The sequence below is a fragment of the Capricornis sumatraensis genome, chromosome X (genome assembly GCF_032405125.1).
Source record: "Capricornis sumatraensis isolate serow.1 chromosome X, serow.2, whole genome shotgun sequence".
In the NCBI taxonomy this organism is placed as follows: domain Eukaryota; kingdom Metazoa; phylum Chordata; class Mammalia; order Artiodactyla; family Bovidae; genus Capricornis; species Capricornis sumatraensis.
Window position 1 is genome coordinate 3622050 of NC_091092.1, and position 20544 is coordinate 3642593.

The window sequence follows — 20544 nt, forward strand, 5'->3', positions numbered from 1 at the left end:
AATATTCTTTATATTCTAGAATGGTCAGTTCAATAATCTCTGCCTCCAATGGTACCCCAAAACTACTATAATAAAACAGAATGGATTTATTTTTGCCCTTTTCAGCTATTTCAATCCCTGAAGTGGTCACCAGTAGCTCCTTTCATTAATCATACAATATTAAAAATTCACATACATTCAAACCACTGGAGCTACTTTAAGATAAGCAGATTTCAAATTAATACATGCCTACTAATTTTGAGATCTGAGTTGAAATTTCTTAGTTCTGTATCACTTCATGGATATGACAATCATAATCAGTTTCTACACACAAAGTATGAGCAATTTAGAGATCTAAAATTAGGGTGAGCAAATTATTTAAATGAGTATTGTGTAAGAGATTAATCAGGTCACATGAATTACTAGAGTGTCCCAAATCCAAGTTCTCACTTATTTTCTTCTCTACTGATTGTCTAACCAAAGGTAGCACAAATTTTATTTAGTGAATTTATAGATAGTATAATGGTTTTTTTCAAACCCACAGTGATCTAGCATTCATAACTGAATCTAAATATTTTTGTCCATTTTCTGACTGAAGGTTTTTTCAAAAAGAATGTTCCCTAAAGTTTACCATTGTTGTTTTTGCTTTAGTTGCTAAGTCATGCTCAACTCTTTTGTGACCCCATGGACTGTACTCTGCCAGGGTCTGCTGTTACACGGGATTTCTCAGGCAAGAATACTGGAGTGGGTTGCTATTTCCTTCTCTAGGGGATCTTCCCAACCCAGGAATCTAAACTGTGTCTCCTGCCCTAGCAGGCGAGTTCTTTACCTCTGAGCCACCAGGGAAGCCCTAAAGTTTAGCATACAGTGGAGAATTAATAAACATCATCAATCAATAGGAACATGAGCTAGATGACTTGGTCTTGCTAATCGTATGTTTAATAACTTGGTTTATGGCTTCTACATACAAACCCTTATTACATGTCCTTTCAGTCAAGCAAAACTGGGACAATTTTGAAGCTTACAATTTAGTTTCAGCTATTTTTACAACATAGAATCCTATCAAACTGTTTATCTGTCCCCAAAATATAAGAAAACCTAAACACAACCAGTCCATTCTAAAGGAGATCAGTCCTGGGTGTTCTTTGGAAGGAATGATGCTAAAGCTGAAACTCCAGTACTTTGGCCACCTCATGCGAAGAGTTGACTCATTGGAAAAGACTCTGATGCTGGGAGGGATTGGGGGCAGGAGGAGAAGGGGACAACACAGGATGAGACGGCTGGATGGCATCACCGACTTGATGGACGTGAGTCTGCGTGAACTCCAGGAGATGGTGATGGACAGGGAGGCCTGGCATGCTGCAATTCATGGGGTCACAAAGAGTCAGACATGACTGAGTGACTGAACTGAACTGAACTGAAACACATCCCCACAAACATCCATGTCATTTATATATAATTTCTATCTAAATTCCTTTAAATACTATACTATAAAATATAATTGCCTTTATTGACAAAGTTTGACTAGCAATTTTGAGTAGGTGTTGATTTCTAGCTTTATTGTAGTTTTAACATTATAAACTTTTAAAAAGTTTTTTTTTAATATCTCTAAATACCAAAAAACTATAAGATGCACTCTAGAATTGTAAACCCTGTAGCATGTAGCGGTCATGCTTTGAATACCTATTTGATGAATGAATCAAGGAGTTTTCCACATTCCAAGAAAGATTACCAGTACTTAGTGGGGGAAATGGTTATAGCTCATAATCTCTACTGTTATATCAACTTCTAAGCCAATATAAAGTTATATATACCTACATCTCAGGCAAGAATTTAGATCTTCTCATAGTTTCCATAAAGAAAGGCAAGATCCAGTGAGGTAGCAGGCAAACTGTACATCATAAAACATATAGCTGAATAGTGAAAAAATGTCAGATTTGGCAGATCACCTAGTAGGTGTTGGGAGACATGTGCATGCGTGCATGCTAAATCACTTCAGTCGTGTCCGACTCTTTGCAACCCTATAGACCATAGCCTGCCAGGCTCCTCTGTCCATGGGATTCTCCAGGCAAGAATACTGGAGTGGGATGCCATGCCCTTCTCAAGGGGATCTTCCCGACCCAGGGATTGAACATGCATCTCTTATATCTCCTGCACTGGCAGGCGGGTTCTTTATCACTAGCACCACCTGGGAAGCCAGGTGGGAGGCATATCAGCTTTCAAAACTAGCTAGAGTCAGAGAGACTCTTCCTAGGTAGCAAATATTTCCAAGTCCCACCACTGTTACCTTCTGCTTCCCTTCAAAAAAAAAAAAAAACGCCAAGAAGACAGAAAGTGAAGTCGCTGAGTCGTGTCCGACTCTTTGCGACCCCATGGACTGTAGCCTATCAGGCTCCTCCATCCATGGGATTTTCCAGGCAAGAGTGCTGGAGTGGATTGCCATTTCCTTCTCCAGAGGATCTTCCCGACCCAGGAATCGAACATGGGTCTCCTGCATTGTGGGCAGACGCTTTACCATCTGAGCCATCAGAAAAGCAGACAGAATCGAGGCATAAATGTTACAATGTTAATGCATTTGGCACTATTACACAAATTTGGGAGAAAATAAAAAGTGAGTCAAAAATTAATTGAGGGTGTTTATATAACTGTACATGACCAAATATGTTACCACAACATTTTACATTTAGTTTTCTGGAGCATCAGGCAGGCTTAAAGTCTAGAATGGGCCTGTTCTCTAGAAAATCCTTTTCAAGATCTTTTATCTTTATCAAACAGGATTATTTCCACCTCCATCACATGGCTCATGAGTACTAGATAACACATGCCTACTCCGGCTTAAGATACTTGAAAATTAGGCAAATGGGGCCATAATTATTATTCAGTGGGTTTGAATTTCACTGTACTAATTTTGAGTGAATGAAGAGAATTTAGAACAACTCTTGCCTGTTTCATTTTTGTGGTTTTCTTCTGTTTCTCCTTTCCCTTTCTTGAGCTCTTTCTTTTGATAACAGGCAAGATATTCAGTTTAAGTGAAGGAAGGGAATAGTGTGAGGAAGACCATTTCTGCCACAATTTCAACTTCTGGGTTCAAATATACTATGCTATGACCCACTACTTTACCTTTAATTTATGCTTTAGCTTCTTAATGAATAGCTAATTTGTAGCTCATCAAATTACTCTCTCCTCTTCCAAGACATAAACTGTACTGTGAAGTTCTCAGCTACTAGTGGCTTAGAAGGGAAGGGTGTGTGTGTGTGTGAGAGAGAGACAGAGACAGAGACAGAGAGAAGAGACAGAGAGAGTCATTAAGCTGTGTCCGACTCTTTGTGGCCAGGCTCCTCTGACCATGGAATTCTCCAGGCAAGAATATTGGAGTGGGTAGCCATTTCTTTCTCCAGGGGGTCTTCCCAACTCAGGGATCGAACCCAGATCTCCTCCATTGCAGGCAAATTCTTTACCTTCTGAGACATCAGGAAGCCCAAAGCATCCCCCCTCCAAAATAGGCTTTTGCATACTCAAAAATAGCCAGTATACAAATATCTTGTGTTGAGTTCCTAATATTTGCAGAGTACTTTGTTCTCATTGCTGTTCTAGATACACATGTTTGATCAGTGAGGGGTGACAGAAGGCGGAGGTGGTGCTGCAGGCATCTGGTATAAGCTTGGAAGCTGAACGCCACACAGAGAGAAAGACACTCCATCTAAGAGGGCAAGCCAGGCATCATTCTGCAGCCTGTAACACTGGGTTGGGGAGCGAGGCAGCAGGAGTCTTCTCTAGGGCTGGCGGGGTCCAGGTACCCTGGAGGCTCACTGTTCACGGAGGTCATGGGCAGCTGTGGCAGCAGTGGCCCCTGGGCTCAGCACACACCATTCAGGGCCTTGCGGGCAAACCCAGGCAGGATGAAGGCTGCCCGGTGCACATCAGAATTGTAGTATTTCAGTTGCATCTGTTCCACCTGCTTCTGTGTCAGCTGCCTCCGGGGCTCCAAGAAGTTTGTGCTTGGATATTTGCTGCACAGCATGAAGCCAATTTAGGATCCCCTGGAGAAGTGCATAGCAACCCAGTATTCTTGCCTGGAGAATTCCATGGACAGAGGAACCTGGCAGGGTACATTTCATGGGGTCGCAAAGAGTCGGACATGACTGAAACTAATCAGCTCACACGGAGGAATGCACATAAAGCCGATTTGGCTGCTGGGGTAGGTGGGGATGGGGCACGAAGCATAGCCCATGCCCAGAAAGAGTGATTTGCAGAACTCCCAGCATCTCCTTGATGAGGTCCAGGTTCAGCCACTAACACTCACCCCGGCAGCAAAGGACGCCATCCTCTTTCAGGGATGAGCCGGTAATAGGATTTCTTCATGAGCTGGTCACAGGACTTCTTGAAGACGTTCTCAGCAGGGCCCAGAGGGTCTGAGGAGTCAGTGCTAATGATATCAAAAGCATCCTGGCTATGCTTCATGGAGCTCAAAACCATCACCCATGGATAGGGTGAGCTTTGAACTGGAGGAGCGAAGGGTCATGGGCTTCCCTGGTAGCTCAGCAGGTAAAGAATCCATCTGCAATGCAGGAGACCCCAGTTTGATCCCTAGGTTGGGAAGATCGCCTGGAGAAGGGACAGGCTACCGACTCCAGTATTCTTGCTGGGAGAATCCCACGGACAGAGGAGCCTGGCCGGGCTACATAACATAGGGTCACAAAGAGCCAGACACGACTGAGTCTAAGCACAGTACAGCACATTCAAAGGCCATGCCCGGCAGGAACTGCGTAAGAGACTCGAATGACATGGCCCTATTCTCCCACTGGACCACTGACTCCACGGAGGAATGCTGCAGCACTTCCCGCTGGACGCCCCCATCCTCACCACTGAGCGTCAGCACCTCGCCTGGACTGGCATGGCCGCACAGGGGCAAGTTGCCTTTCATCACCTGGTAGGAGAACTTATTCCTCTCAGGTACTGGATGACAGATGACGCCATCCAACGTCATCACAGAGCACATCACCATAGCTCTTACTGAGGAACACAAGGCTCTCCTGGTACCACGAGCGCTGATGATGTAGCAGCTGCTCCACCTGCAGCCACAGGACCTGGCCGGGCTATAGGCTGCAAGTCTCCTGAATTAGCCTTCAGGGAGGGCGGCAGGGCAGTCGGAGGTGGGACTCTATGACTGGCGAGGAGGTGGGGGAAGGGGATATCAGGATTCCAGCTCCACCTGCGCCTCGCTCCTTCCGCACTAGCATCCTAACACCGCCCACATCCTAACAGCTCCCGCACCCTCATCCCAGGGATGGAGCAGGACTGCTGGTCAAGGGAGAAATACAAAATCTCTTTGCAGACTAGTTTGGTATTTTTCTTTCTCCTAAATGTTTATTCTAGATGTTTTTTCGCCTAGACGTCAATCCTAAAGGAAATCAGTCCTGAATGTTCATTAGAAGGACTGATGCTGAAGCTGAAACTCCAATACTTTGGCCACCTGATGGGAAGGACTGACTCCTTGGGAAAGACCCTGATGCTGGGAAAGATTGAAGGCAGGAGAAGAGGGGGACAACAGAGGATAAGATGGTTGGATGCCATCACCGACTCGATGGACATGAGTCTGAGCAAGCCCTGGGAGTTGGTGATGGACAGGGAAGCCTGGTGTGCTGCAGTCCATGGAGTCGCAGAGTCGAACATGACTGAGCAACTGAACTGAACCGAACAGAGACGTTTATTATCATTCACATTCTCCCCCACCGTCTCCAGATCACTGTCTCACTTCTGTATGACATAATCCCATCCTAACACTTCTGGAACTATCCACTAGAGAGCGCAAGAGGTGCTGTGTCCACCTATCCAGCAAACACTTTTAATAAAAAATTGTGAAAATGGTATTTCATTACCAGAAAATATACCTGTCCTGAAGAGTTCTGACAAAACATGGTCTACCTGAGGAAGAAATGGCAACCCACTCCAGTATTCTTGCCTGCAGAATCTGGTGAGCAGTATGAAAAGGAAAACGATGACACCTAAAGATGAGTCCCCTCCCCCCACACTCCCACACCAGGTCAGAAGGTGTCCAATATGCTACTGGGGAAGCGCAGAGGGCAATTACTAATAGCTCCAGAAAGAATGAAGTGGATAGGCCACGTTGCTCAGTTGTGGATGTATCTGGTGGTGAAAGTAAAGTCTGATGCTGTAAAGAACAATACTGCGTAGGAACCTGGAATGTTATGTCCATGCTGCTAAGTCACTTCAGTCGTGTCCAACTCTGTGTGACCCCATAGACAGCAGCCCACCAGGCTTCCCTGTCCCTGGGATTCTCCAAACAAGAACACTGGAGTGGGCTGCCATTTCCTTCTCCAATGCATGAAAGTGAAAAGTGAAAGGGAAGTCACTCAGTCATGCCCGACTCTTAGTGACCCCATGGACTGCAGCCTACCAGGCTCCTCTGTCCATGGGATTTTCCAGGTTGCCATGTAAATTTAACGTGGTCAAGCAGGAGAGGGCAAGAGTGAATATTAACATTTTAGGAATCAGTGAACTAAAATGTATGGGAATGGGCAAATTTAATTCAGATGACCATTGCATCTACTACCGTGGGCAAGAATCCCTTAGAATAAATGCAGTAGCCCTCATAGTCAACAAAAGAGACCAAAATACATTACTTGGGTTCAGCCTCAAAAATGACAGAATGATCTCGGTTCTTTCCAAGGCAAGCCATTCAACATCACAGTAATCCAAGTCTATGCCAAAACTACTGAAACTGAGGAAGCTGAAATTGACTGGTTTTATGAAGACTTACTACACCTTCTGGTGTGCATGCTTAGTCACTCAGTTGTATCCAACTCTGTGTGACCCCATGGACTGTAGCCTGCCAGGCTCCTGGGTCCCTGATTCTCCAGGCAAGAATACTTGAGTGGTTGCCATTTCCCCCTCCAGATGATCTTCCCGATTCAGGGATTGAATGAGTATCTCTTCCATCTGAACCACTGAACCACCTGGGAAGCCCACAGTGTCTTCTAGAACTAACACCAAAAAAAAAAAAAAAAGATGTCCTTTTCATTATAGGGGATTGGAAGGCAGAAATAGAAAGTCAAGAGACGCAGAATAACAGGCAAGTTTGGCCTTGGAGTACAAAATGAAGCAGGGGAAAGGCTAACAGAATTTTGTCAAGAGAACAGGCTGATCATAGCAAATATCCTTTTTGAACAACCCAAGAGACAGCTGTACACATGGACATCACCAGACAGTTAATACTGAAATCAGATTGATTATGTTCTTTGCAGTCAAAGATGGAGAAGCTGTATACAATCAGAAAAGCAAGACCTGGAGCTGACTGTGGCTCAGATCATGAGCTCCTTATTGCAAAGTTCAGGTTTAAATTGAAGAAGGTAGGGGAAAACAGTAGTCCATTCAAGTATGATCTAAATCAAATCCTCATGGTTATAGAGCTGCAGTGATGAATAGATTCAAGGTATTAGATCTGGTAGACAAAGTGCCCAAAGAACTATGGACAGAGTTTCATAGCACTGTACAGGAGGCAGTGACCGAAACCTTCCCAAAGAAAAAGAAATGCAAGAAGGCAAAGTGGTTGTCTGAGGAGGCTTTACAAATAGCTGAGGAATTAAAAAAAAAAAAAAAAAGCAAAAGGCAAGGGAGAAAGGGAAAGATATCCCCAACTGAATGCGAAGTTCCAGAGAATAGCAAAGAGAGACAGGAAGGTCTTTTTAAAAGAACAATGCAAAGGAATAGAGGAAAACAATAAAACGAGAAAGACTAGAAATCTCTTCAAGAAAACTGGAGATAGTAAATGAACATTTCATGCAAAGATGGGCATGATAAAGGACAGAAATGGTAAGGACCTACAGAAGCAGAAGATATTAAGAAGAGGTGGCAAAAATACACAGAAGAACTATACAAAAAAGATCTTAATGACCCAGATGACTATGATGGTGTGATCACTCACCTAGAGCCACACATCCTAGAATGTGAAGTCAAATGGGCCTTAAGAAGCATCACTGCAAACAAAGCTAGAAGAGGCAATGGAATTCCAGCTGAGCTATTTAAAATCCTAAAAGATGATGGTGTTAAAGTGCTGCACTCAATATGCCAGCAAATTTGGAAATGTCAGCAGTGGCCATAGGACTGGAAAAGGTCAGTTTTCATTCCAATCCCTGCTGCTGCTGCTGCTGCTGCTGCTAAGTCGCTTCAGTCGTGTCCGACTCTGTGTGACCCCATAGATGGCAGCCCATCAGGCTCCACCATTCCTGGGATTCTCCAGGCAAGAACACTGGAGTGGGTTGCCATTTCCTTCTCCAATGCATGAAAGTGAAGTCGCTCAGTCGTGTCTGACTCTTAGCGACCCCATGGACTGCAGCCTACCAGGCTCCTCCATCCATGGGATTTTCCAGGCAAGAATACTGGAGCGGGGTGCAATTGCCTTCTCCACATTCCAGTCCCAAAGAAGGGCAATTCCAAAGATCAAACTACTTTACAATTGTGCTCATTTCACACACTAGCAAGGTGATGCTCAAGATCCTTCATGCTAGGCTTCAGCAGTACATGAACCAAGAACTTGCAGATATACAAACTGGATTTAGAAAAGGCAGAAGAACCAGAGATCAAATTGCAAACATTCACTGAATCTTGGAAAAAGCAAGAGAATTCCAGAAAAGCATCCACTTCTGCTTCATTGACTACACTAAACCCTTTGACCATGCGGATCACAACAAACTGGAAAATTCTTAAAGAGGCAGGAATACCAGACCCTTAACTGTCTCTTGAGAAACCTATCTGCAAATCAAGAAGCAACAATTAGAAATGGACATGAAACAATAGACTGGTTCAAAATTGGGAAAGGAATACAACAAGGCTGTATGTTGTAAACAACCCTGCTTATTTAACTTCTATGCAAAGTACATCATGCAAAATGCCAGGCTGGATGAATCCTAAGCTGGAATCAAGATTGCTGCAAGAAATATCAACAACATCAGATATGCCGAAGATTCCACTCTAATGGCTGAAAGTGAAGAGGGACTAAAATCCTTCTTGATGAGGGTGAAAGAGAATGAAAAAGCTGGCTTAAAACTCAGCATTCAGAAAACCAAGATCATGGCATCCAGTCCCATCATTTCATGGCAAATAGAAGGGGAAAAAATAGAAGTACTGACAGATTTTATTTTCATGGGCTCCAGAATCACTGCAGACAGTGACTGCAGCCATGAAGTTAAAAGACGCTTGCTCCTTGGAAGGAAAGCTATGATAAATCAAGACAGCATATTGCAGTGACGTCACTTTGATGTCAAAGGTCCATATAGTCAAAACTATAGTTTTTCCAGTAGTCATGTACAGATGTGAGAGTTGGACCATAAAGAAAGCTGAGACCTGAAGAACTGAGGCTTTCAAATTGTGGTGTTGGAGAAGACTCTTGAGAGTCCCTTGGACAGCAAGGAGATTAAACAAGTCAATCCTAAAGGAAATCAACCCTGAATATTCATTGGAAGGACTGATCCTGATGCTGAAGCTGCAATACTTTGTTCAGCTGATGTGAAGAGACCAAGATGCTGAGAAAGATTGTAGCCAAAAGGATAAGGGAGTGGCAGGGAATGAAATGGTTAGATGGCATCACCAACTCAATGGACATGAATTTGAGCGAACTCTGGGAGACAGTGGAGGACAGAGAAGCCTAGTGTGCTGCAATCCATAAGGTTTCAAGAGTCAGACACAACTTAACGACTGAACAACAACAACAGAATAACATTACAGCCTTAACTATGAAGATGAAAAGCCTTATGAACTTCCGTTCACCACTGCGTATCTTGACCAACTCATAGTCAGTGTTGTGAAGACCAAGACAATGTCATGAAGACCAAAATGAAGACCATTTTGACCTGGACAGAGTACATTGCCAAGGATGCAGGACTCCCTGTGCTAAAACTGGGAATGTAGCTGCAAACCAGTGGGTTTGATCAAGTGAAGACCAACTGAATGTAGTGGATAGTGCTACTGTCAAAAAAAAAAAAAAAGAAAATTTAAAAAAAAAGAAAAGAAAACCAAAGCATCTTACCTCCTTTCTGCTAGAATATACCTTTCTCATTAAACTCTGAATCATTAATGATTTCTTCTCTTACTACATAATATTGCTTCCTACCTGGTGCTACTATCTCCTCAAAGCCAAAATTTTGTGAACTCTAGTTTTTTTGTTATTGTTGTTGCTGTTTTGACCAAAAGCTACTAATTTCTTTTTGAATGGTCATCTTCAAGACTTTCTCTAAACTATTTTATTTAATGATTCTTTTACAATGTAAGTCAATAGATAGGTATTCCATGATAATTTCTGGTATCATGGTACCATAATTCCATTTCTTCTTCTTCATCTCAACAATGAAAGTAGCTGGAATTTTGCTGACTATCTCATGACAGTTGCACACCAATTACATTTATCTTGCTGTGACAACAATCAATATTGTTGCCCTTTCTTGATTAGAAAATGGAGGCTAAATGGAATCAGTGTCTGTTATAGGTTTTAGCCGGCTTACTTTGTGGATGGGTTGATAAAGAATTCGCCTGCAATACACGCCTGTAAAGCAAAAGACCCAAGTTTGATCCCTAGGTTGGGAAGATCCCCTGGATAAGGAAATGGCAACCCATTCCAGTATTCTTGCCTGGAGAATCCCATGGACAGAGGATCCTGGCAGGATACAGTATATGGGGTCACAAGAGTCAGACATGACTTAGCAACCAAACCAAACCATAGGTTGTAGACCTAGTCACAGGATAAGCCGACTGCCTATCATGGCCTTGGCTTTCCGTATTAATAATGACACTCCATTTCTAGCCTATCATCTGTCAAATATACCTAACATCTATAAGCACATAAGAAATGTGACCTAGAGTTTGTAGATTAAAAGATCTACTGGAGAGAGATGTTATGGGGAGGGAGGTGGGAGGGGGGCTCATGTTTGGGAACGCATGTACACCCGTGGTGCATTCATGTCAATGTATGGCAAAGCCAATACAGTATTGTAAAGTAAAATAAAGTAAAAATAAAAATTAAAAAATAAATAAATAAAAATAAAAATAAATTAAAAAATAAATAAAAGATCTACTGGAAAACATTTTCTCAGCCCTGTCTTGTGCATAGCTTTGATAGTTTCATGGTTGACCTTTCTAATTACTCTCATGAGACCATAAAATCCAACTCTCTGACAGAATGCTATTGAGTTGCTTTCCTTTATTTTTACCTTGGATGTGCCATTTGTGTTTTAAATGTTCATGGTAAGCATTACTCAGACTGTATATTCTCATAATATTAAAAAAAAAATTGTCAGGGCCTGAAAAATGAGGTGGGGAGAAACAGCAGTCCTGAATTTTTTTACTCAAAGCACCCATGATCATAGATTGAATTTCAGACCACCAAACCAAACAATTTTTCTTCAAAATTGAAGTTAAAATCCTCTTTATTTTTTCCTCTGTTTGCCATTCAAGGAAAAAAATATGTGCTAGCAATCTATAATTCACTTTATTGGAAGAAATTTCTTGGGAATTATATTCTAGAAATGACTAGTCAGGCAATTCTAGAATCTATAATAAAGTAATTTCAAAGGACTTTTCCAAATAAAGCCTTCTCACTTTGAAGAATGGCATTGCTTTAGTCCAATTCATACAATGAAAAGAAAATAAAAGCCATAGGAATACATGCAAGCTTTGATACAAACTAATGGCATGGAATCAAGACACAAACTTGAACAGTTTATTGGGCAAAATGTCTGCAAAGTTAAAATATTCACAGAGGCAGTAGCTTCAAATATGAAGAAAAATATCAGAACAAAAATCACTGAAAGACAGACTTATAGTTCAGCTTTACTGCCTACAGGGCAGTTTTTATTTGAATTCGGTTCATCCTAGAAGATTCCAAACTGGGAGTTCACTGAACCCTAACTTACAAAGAGAACTGACAGGCAGTCAGGTACATTTCACTCCAGTCAGTTAGAACTGATGTTACCTTCATGGATTTATGCTACTCCTGGGGATGCGTATATCTGTCTATCTGTACAGCTCACCCCAACTGTAAGGAAATGAGTATAAACAATATAGATGTCCAAACTACAGGTATAATGCATGGGTTATTAACAACTTTAACTCCTCAGTTTTATTTCTCATAAGTGTCTGGCTTAGATTTACACAACAGAACTATCCAATGGTTGTTGTAAGAAACATGCATGTTCCTAACAATTCTCATAACGTGCCTTCTTATTTAACATTGTTGCCTTAAGATTTACAAACTATATGTTGCTCAAACCAGAGTCCTATTAAACTATAACTTTAAAAGTACAACAAAACACGCCCAATCTTGCATGGCTGATTGGCAAGATGAAAGGTCTTGTAGGGGCAGGAATTTTTTTCCATTTTGTGTGAAAGTCCTATACATGCGCAGAGTGCAGCTGCCGATGTTTCTGAATCACCATTGTCCCACTGATCCTACCTATATGTAAGTTATCCACAATAATCTTCAGAATTGTAATGTAAGGAAAGAAAATATGGTATGGCTTGTAGGTACATAGGAGAAAGTTCTATCACATTTCTGCAATGTATATTGCATACAAAAACAGCATGTTATTATATCTCAGACTCATTAATTAGAGTTTAGAAAAACTCACCAATTTTTACCTGTGTGCTATGCTTAGTTGCTCAGTTGTGTCCAACTCTGCAACCCCATGCACTATAGCCCTCCAGGCTCCTCTGTCCATGGGGATTCTCCAGGCAGTAATATTGGGATGAGTTGCCATGCCCTCCTCCAGGGGAGCTTTCCAACTCAAGGATCAAACCCAGATTTCACGTATGTCTTTCTTCTATATTTAGTGTGTGAGCGATGGTGCAAACTTTGAACTCAGTAAAATAGTTTATCAGTTATACTCATTATTTTATTCCCTACTATATATAGTATTTTTTTAAGCTGCTGTTGTTGTTCAGTCGCTAAGTCATGTCCCAATCTTTGTGACCCTATGAACTGCAGTATGCCAGGCTTCACTCTCTCCTGGAGTTTGCTCAAACTCATGTCCATTGATTCAGTGGTGCCATTCAACCATCTCATGGCATTAACAGTATGGGAACCCCATGAACAGTATGAAAAGGCAAAAAAGCTATTGCTTTTTTCCTGTATCTTTCTATCAAAAAAATGTTGATCATATTTAGGCTTTTAATATTTCATATCTGCTTGCTACAATTGTATCTTAGCCTGTATTGCTGCTTCATTTCTATTTCATTCGATTATATTTTGTTCATAGCTACTAGAAGATGATTGTACACATTAGATAATGTGATCTAATCAACTTTCCCTTTGATAGCATATGTCTGTAAATGTGATTTAATTACTTTTTCATATGATACATTAGGTCAATTGTCTGACAAGACCACACAATATTCCTAGCTAAATATATGTATTTTATGTATTTGTTTTAAATTGGAACATAATTGCTTTACAATGTTGTATTGGTTTCTGCTGTACAATAACATGTATCTATATCCTCTCCCTCAGGGCTTCCCTGGTGACTCAGCGGTAAAGAATCCACCTGCAATGCAGAAGCCTCAGGAGGCTCGGGTTTGATCTCTGGGTCAGGAAGATCCCATGGAGGAGGGCACTCTAGTGCTCTTGCCTGGAGAATTCCATGGACAGAGGAGTCTGACAGGCTATAGTCTATGGGGTTGCAAACGGTCTGACACAACTGAAGCAATTTAGTGTGCACACACGCACGCATTCTCTCCCTCTTAAGCCTCCCTTCCACCTCCCTGTACCACCCCTCTAGGCTGTCACAGAGCACCAAATTGAGTTCCTTGTGCTATACAAATGTATCCCAGTATTCTTACCTAAATATATTTTAATTACATTTTAATTCACACTTAAAATATACATATAGTATAATTAAACATAGAGTATGATTTGGAGTATACTGCTATGAGTTTTGAAAATGCATGCAGATATGTAACCATCACCATAATCAAGATACAGAACCGTTCCAGCACTCTCCAGAATTACATTACGATGATCTTTGAAGTTAGTTTCTCCCTCCAACCACTGATCTGTATGCTATTTCTATAACATCGCCTTTTCCAAAATAACACACATGTCATCATATAACATAAAATCTTCTCAGTCTGGCTGCTTTCATTTTGCATAATGAAACACATACATAATGTGTGTGTGTTGTTTGCTATATTAGTAATTTTCCTTTACTTTAGCTGAGTAATATTCCAGTTTATCCAGTGACCAGTTGAAGGACAAGGACGTTGAGTTGTTTCCAGTTTTTGATGATTATATGAAGCTGTTGAAATGTGCGTACACATTTAGAGGTAAATATAAGTTCACATCCTTTGTGTGTGTGTGTGTGAACTCAGTTGTGTCCGACTCTTTGCAACCCCATGGACTATAGCCCACCAGGCTCCTCTGTTCATGGAATTCTCCAGGCAAGAGCACTAGAGTGCCCTCTTCCAGGGGATCTTCCTGACCCAGAGATCTAACCTGCGTCTCCTGCATTGCAGGCGGATTCTTTATCACTGCTCCACCTGGGATGGCATTACATCCTTTAGGTAAATACAATTACTGTCGCATTTGGTAAGTGCATGATCAACGCCATAAGAAACTGTCCAGCAGTTTTCCAAAGTGTCTGTACCAGTGTGCACTCCAGCCAGTAGTATAGAAGGGTTCCAACTGCTCTGTATCCTCTCTAGTACTTGATATGGTCTGCTTCATTTTTTAATGTTAACCATCATGATAGATGCGTTAGGGAACCATTGACCAGGCACGATAATAACTGCTTGCTTGAGTTTGCTCACAACAGTAAGTCCCGATAAGGAACACGGAAGTGACAAGCTACCATCAGCCAGAAGAATGCAGAAAAAGCCAAAAGGAGGAAAGAGACATCAGCCATTAACAACATGTCCTGTGGGTCTCCCAGAAACCCTCATGCTAGAATCCAACTTGGCTGAGAGATGCATATGCCAACAGGAAAGACCCTGAGTCACACCAAATAGGGGCACAAGCATACTAGCCAGAGACAACCCAGAAACTAACCCCATTACCCTAAAACTCAAGAGACCTCCTGGGTTCCTTTACCCTGATGCTCTCCACCCGGGTGCCCTTTCCCAATAAAATCTTGCTTTGTCAGTACATGTGTCTCCTTGGAAATTCATTTTTGAGTGTTAGACAGGAGCCTACTCTCACCTGGAAGGGAGCCCCCTCTGATAACAGATATAGTAGTATCTCACTGTAGATTTTAAAATCGCTTATTTGAGATATAATTGATATAAAATAAACCAAGTACCACAAAATAAAAAAGTACAATAAAACATAACTTTTTCGTTTATAAGCCAATGAGTACCATTTGTAAGGACAGTGCTTAGTAAACTGCGTAAGATAAATAGGTGTTTAAAGGTCTACCTTTACTCCTCTGGTGTACTTTATGATCAGTTTAGGAGGGAATGCTATCACAATCACTTGTGAAATAGTGCCATCTCGTCATTAAAGGCATCAGGTGCTAACTTCCCCAGAAAAATGGCCTTATTAAAATAGACTGATGAGCTATATTGTATCATGAGCTTGGAATGGCCCATTCTACATTTAATTTAACATATCGAAAAATATCATAGAGCTGGAAGGATACTCAAATGAAATAAATACTTTCCATTTGATTATTATAGCAATCTATCACTTTGAAATCATGATGCAGTGTTTCCTATCAAAACAAGGTTTCTGCTGTACTTCAAAGATTACAGGTGAGACAGTAAAATATCCTTCATGTTTCACATATATTCCTATCATCCACCAGGAACATCTATTTTTATAGGTTTACTTATATTTTTAGGGTAGAAGAAAGTAAAGTTATATTATTAAAGTTGTAAGATTGAAAGAAAAGATTTGATGATTTTAGCATAGTATTGAGAACTATTTATTGGTTCTTTAAAAAATATTTTTATATGTCTTCAACTGTTAATAAGGCATACTGAACTATTTATGAATGAAATATGATGAATTTGCTTTAATATGAAGTGAAGTGAAGTGAAGTTGCTTAGTCATGTCCAACTCTTTGTGACCCCATGGACTGTAGCCTGCCAGGCTCCTCTGTCCATGGGATCCTCCAGGCAAGAATACTGGAGTGGGTTGCCATTTCCTTCTCCTCTACATTTCAGGCTAAAAAAAAAAAAAAAATGGGTGGGATAGATGAAACAAGACTGGAAAGATGTTAATCATTCTGTAAATTGGGTGATCAATTCTAAAGGAAATCAACCCTGAATATTCATCAGAAAGACTGATGTTGAGGCTGAAGCTCCAATACTTTGGTCACCTGATGCCAAGAGCCAACTCATTAGAAAAGACCTTGATGCTGGGAAAGATTGAAGGCAGGAGGAGAAGGGGATGAGAGAGGACGAGATGGTTGGATGGCATCACCGAGTCAATGGACATGAGTTTGAGCAAACTCAGGGAGATAGTGAAGGACAGGGAACCTTGGCATGCTGCAGTCCATGGGCCTGCAAAGAGTCAGACACGACTAAGCGACTGAACAACAACAAGAAGTCATTGTGTAAACTGGGTGACAGTTACATGGAATTGAGTATATTATTCTACTTTTGTGTGTATGTGAAAATTTCTGAAATAAAATTTTAAAAATTGTTCTTATCATAATTCACCTTATCTTCATGAGAGTTTAGGAAATGTGGTTCAGTGATGTACATGAACTTTATGTAAAACACCATTTTTACACCAATTTCTAAATCCAAGCATGAAAAAAATGACCTTTAAGTGACATTCTACCACAAATACATAACTGTGCCTAATTAGTGTAAAATCAGCAAGAATATGTGAGAGTGATTCTTGAAGTGATTTAACCAATGCTTTTATGTCTCAAAAATAGTGGGAGAATCAAAGGATCAAATTTAGGCACAGGTTCACTGATACGAATCAATCACCTATTTAGTTAGAAACATACTAGAGGCTATAAAACATACAATATAATAGACAAGACATTGCCCCACTTGTCAAAAATTTTCATATCAGCCGGGCAGACAACATTAGCACACACCAAACAGCAGAGAGTTGAAAGCTGAACTGCGGGGTCCAAGTAGTAATTATAAAGGAAATTATCAAAAGGAGAGCTTTGTGAAGGTCCCGCATAAGAGATCAGAATTGAAATTGTCATTTTAAAATGGATAATGTTTGGGAAACCAGGAAAAAATATTATGTTGCATGTAGAGAGTTTAACACAAGCAAACACATTTTTTAAAAAAAGAGTCAGCATGGTATCTAGATATTAAAGAAAACATGAAACCCAGAGCAAGGAACAGATGTGAAGGAATAATAACAATGACAACAGAAATAATAATAATAATAACAGACTCTGTGCAAGGCATTATTCTAAGTGTTTTACATATATTTATCCCTATGTGTATATATTATTAATAATAGCCCAATTTTTCAAATGAAGAAACTGAGGCACAGAGAGATTAAGTAATGTGCCCGAGGTCATAGAGTTTATATTGTAACAGAGCAAGGTTTGGAACCCATTCTAGTTTCAGGATACATGTGTTGACTCCCACGCCACACTGCCCAGTGGGAAATAGGACTAGATAGTTTGGGAGCAGATAATGATACCAACAATCAGGTGGCACTAGTGGTAAAGAAGCCACCTGCCAATGCAGGAGACATAAGAGACTCGGGTTTGATCCCTGGATAAGAAAGATTCCCTGGAGGAGGGCCTGGCAAGCCACTCCAGTAATCTTGCCTGGAGAATCCCATGGACAGAGGAGCCTGGCGGGCTACAGTCCACAGGGTCACAAATAGTTGGACACAACTGAGGCAACTTAGCACACACACAATGTTGACTTCTCTTCCATCCTCACTTCAAATAGCCACTACTTTTACAGACTCTCCAAAACTGTTCGGCCTAGAAGCTGAAAGCTAATTTTGCTCTCTCAAGTCAAAGAATTAGAAAACTGTGACACTAAGTTTAAGGAACTTGGCTGAAAGCAAATAATTTTGTGTTGGATCCAAGAACTAAAAATCCAAAGACTCTTGGTCTGAACACCAGACTTCACATACAAATGTACACTTCTTCTCTCAGAACTATAATTCCATAGGCTGAAACTGGAAGTAGGTGTAACTGGATCCCAACCATTTGTCTCACATCTAATGACACAGTTCAATAAGTATGACACGATAATTTACAGCCTGTTGTTGGTTTTTTTGCATGTCAAACAAATAAAAACAAATAGGGCAAATATTTCTCATAATTTTTTTCATTATTATTCAGCTTGAGATATAAACACCACCATTTAATTACCACTTGGAATAGATCCTGGGACCCAGAATAAAGGTATAGAATCTAAGATTATGATTATTAACAGTCTCCTTTCCTCATACTTTTCCTGTGACCTCTGACCTTGTCACCTGATGCATTCTCATGCCTGTTGACTGAATTGACTATTTTCACTCCTTTATTATCTTTGAGAAATATTACATTATCTTCCCAAATCTCTGCCCCCGTCTTAACTCCTTAAGTCCAGAATTAACTCCTGTGGAATGGGAGGCTTTTGCATTGTCATATAGGAACGACTTTCCTGAACCCAGGTCACCAAGCTTCTCGGTTGGCCAGAGACTTTCCTGGTTTGGGCGCTGGAAGTCCAGCATTCAAGAAAAAGCCCTCAGTTCCAAGCAAGCCAGGACAGCTGGTCACCCTAGTGCCTGGCACACCATCTAAAAATGTTGGAGAAAAACAGGTGTGCCTATCTCAATAAAGCTTTTTGTGTATCTACGCATTGTTTAATGAAACAAACTGAACATGTGCAGGTGAGAAAAAAAATAGACTAAAAAGTGAAATGCTTCCTCAGCCTTCTGGAGAGACACGTAATCCAAGCATGAGAACTCCTGCCACTTGGAAGAGAAGTGAGCCTTTTCCTTAAACCTGATATGATCTGTTGATAATCAGCTACAAAAAGGGTAAAAACACTTCCTAGTAACTTCTCAAGTTGCAGTAACACTAGCTATCGTGCCATGCTGGGGAAGTTAGATACCAATTCACCTGAGAATTGAATTAGCTCTTAATTAAAACCAATTAATTTGTTAATTGTTAACAAATTAACAATTTGTTTGTTAATTGTTAACTAATTGTTGTGTTCGTCCAACACAGAATTTCTGTATTGTAGTGCACTGGCCCTGACCCAGCTTTCAGAAACGGTAACAGTTTAGATATATTTTCTTTTATTGCAGTTGAAAACCCAGTATTAGTGTTCAAGCAAAATGACTCACATTTATTATTAAGGTACTCTCTGAGAAAGTCATAATTTTACTGAAAGTGAGGCAAAAAAAAAGGGGGAGCTGATATTTGAGTAAAATACCTTCCCCTCAGATCCTTACTAAGAGTGTGGGCATGATTTCTCAGCACACACTCTAATCTCAAAAATATTTGCGAAAGGATCTGCAAGTCAGAGTTCCCCTTGAGAAAACTTCAAGGGACCATCTTTCCTTCTCATAGACACTATGTTTGTGGGACAGCCAGGGATGAAATGAATTTTATGTTAAAAACATGCAAAGATATTTTGAAGACACTTCTCTTTTCTTCAAAGAAAAGTTGTTTGGAGGGCCTGATGATAAACAGCAAATGTATTTTAAAACTGCATTTCATTTACAAAAAAGGGAAAGGTAATTAATTATTAATTCTCTAAGAAGCCCCCCCTCCAACTTGAATAAATCTAGTGAAAATTTAAATCATGCCAATCAGAACTGGATTTTACATTGGAATTAATAATTTATTTTATTTGCTCACTATAATACAGGGAAGATGACAAGAAAAGTAAGTATATTTATAAAGAAAACCAAGCAGAGGTAGTACATTTTATCATTAGAGAACTTTCCTATAAAACAAACACATTTGAGATTAAAAACTTAAATTATGTATCACACTTTTGTAAATGCAGAGCAGAAGTTAAAGACAGAAAAACTGGTTACTTTCAGCTTTATATGTCAAAATGGAAAGTTGATGTGTAATATTGTTGGGGTTTTTGTGAGAAGGCCTTAAGCTTAGCAGGCTGAGGTGATAAATAATTTTCTTAAGGATACATAGAAAATCAGCTTCTATACACTTCCTTGGCAAAATTTCACTACAGATATAATGGGAACAGCAGTTCAAAACAAAACCAAACAAACAACCAGGAAAGCTAGGAAACAGACAAGAACAGGGGTGAGGGCGGGAGGAGGGTTATTTTATTTCTGATGTCCTGTTATTTTCATATATTTAACAATGAAAGCTATTAGAAAGAGAACTGAATGTCCCTTCTTGTGCCCTGTGAGCAGAGGGCAGTATTGCTAGATAGGGCAGTATCCTCCCTGGGATACTATGGCATTTCAAGGACAACCAGAATCAGGAAAAGAACTCATTGTGCTCTCAATTGCAAGACAAAGGAAGGTTGGTGCATCCAGGAGCTGCTGGGTATGGCCTGCCTTTGTTGTTTTAAGGATGTCAGATCACCGGTTTTGTTTTCATTGCATGTGTCTTAACAGTAGGTTTAAAGCCAGGGATCTGGTTTTAAGTCTTCTCT

General features: G+C 40.5%; 1 pseudogene; it reads right to left on the minus strand.

Annotated features, from left to right (window-relative positions):
* Positions 1–3835: 3835 nt before the first annotated feature.
* Positions 3836–13754, minus strand: LOC138071051 (spermidine synthase-like; annotated as a pseudogene).
* Between the last annotated feature and the right edge of the window lie 6790 nt (positions 13755–20544).